The following is a 1,901-nucleotide window of genomic DNA, read 5'->3' as shown; positions in this document are numbered from 1 at the left end:
CCTTCGTCGTAAATCAATGACTTGAAGAGAAATTCTCAGGAAGCGACCAATGACGGGCTAATAATACCCTACTTATTTTATGTCAAATAGGTCCGTTACTTAGGACTACATCTGTACAAATGACTGACATGTAATCCTCATACAAGATTGAAAAGGCAGGAAACTGCTCGTCGATTCCGACTACTGGAACATACTAGACAAACGGTCTAAACTTCCAACCATTACTAAAGACTGATCTACATGACCATAATAAGTCCAACCTGGACATACGGAGTTGAGTTTTGGGGCTTCACTAAACCATCAAATTCCCCCCGAACCCAATCCTTAAAATCCCAAATCCTTCGTAAAATCCTCCACATCCATCCAAAAATACTTGTTCCTAACCTTCCTCTTCCATTCCTGACAATCCTGCGAGACGTGCGAAAAGAAGATCGCTTGCGAGACCTTCTAAAGTAGAAAGGTTATTAGAGTAGTACTAATGGGTAGTAGTATCATTATAATCTGTCATCAAATTTACTAGACGTACTTTTATGTAAATAAAATTGTATACGTCAATTAAAAAACAACAATTTTTTTATAAATTTATAGTGATTTTTCTAAGCCCATCGGGTGTATGAGGGGACGGTGGGAAAACGGGTTGAGGGGGACCTATTTTCCTGGATTCAAAGAGGAGGCTGAGGAATTGGATATTTTGAAAAAGGGTAATATCCTGTATTAAGTGTTAATGGCGCCGGAGCTCACCAGGTTTATTAAGACAGAAATCAGTCACAGTAGTTGGTCATTAGTCCTGAGGCTGGTAAATGGGTATGCCACCTTTGTGACCGTTATTTATAGTAACTTTTTCTTTCTTTCGTAACTTCCTTTATTTTTATTTTTGGTCTAAACTTCCAACCATTACAAAAGACTGATCTACATGACTATAATAAATCCCACCAGGACATACGGAATTGAGCTTTGGGGCTCCACTAAACCATTGAATTCCTCTCGTATCCAATCCTAACAGTCTAAAATTCTTAATGTCTCTTACTCTATTAATCAAGTTTTCCATCAGAAACTCAATGTTCTATATGCTGTCGATTTTTCCAGAATCAGAAACCAATCCTTCCATAATAATCATCTTTCATTACCTGATAATTATTATAGGCGTCTGAAATGATGATAGCCCGAGATCTTCTCCTTTAGAAATGTTATTGGAGTTCTTTCAATGGGTAGATTCTCCACATGTTTGTATAAAGTCATTTTAAAAATAATTACTTGATACAAATAAACTTAAAATATAAGTAAACTCTAAATAAATTATTTTAAAAAATGTACTCTGCAATTTGTTATAATCGATAAACACTGTAATTCTGGTAAAATTGTCGGTTTCACGAATTGAGGATTAATCGAATTAAATCACTCTCACTTTAATCCCCACATATGATAATCCTAACATATTTTCGAAGTCCGAATAATTCCGACAGTAGAAGGAAAAACATGAAGCACGGTCAGTCGCGTGAGAGAGAACACAAGAGCGGTCTAAGATGGTTAATATTTGTCTTGGAGCAAATTGTGGAGGGGCGGGCGCAATTACGGTGGTAGCAGGGGCAAAAAGCCGAATTAGAGGGAGCGCCTTCAAAAAACAATAACCATCACTTCAACTCTCATTGCCCCTTTCTTTCTCTAATGATAAAGCTTCAGGAACAGCTGTCCGATAAGGCGGTTCTCCTACAGGACTCTAACCTTATCCTCTGGTAGTCTTCTTATACCTTCGTAAACTGCATTAGAATTATATTGTGTTCTGAGAAATTAATTGACAAAATTATTATTAACTACTTTAATATAAGTTTTTAAAAACAATAATATGTCCTGGAGAAACCAAAGGTCCGACTCCGATAATAATAATAATAACAATATATATA

This window comes from Halyomorpha halys, unplaced genomic scaffold, assembly GCF_000696795.3.
Source record: "Halyomorpha halys isolate HHAL.00 unplaced genomic scaffold, Hhal_1.1 Scaffold417.1, whole genome shotgun sequence".
Taxonomy (NCBI): domain Eukaryota; kingdom Metazoa; phylum Arthropoda; class Insecta; order Hemiptera; family Pentatomidae; genus Halyomorpha; species Halyomorpha halys.
Note: the sequence above shows the minus strand (reverse complement) of the source record.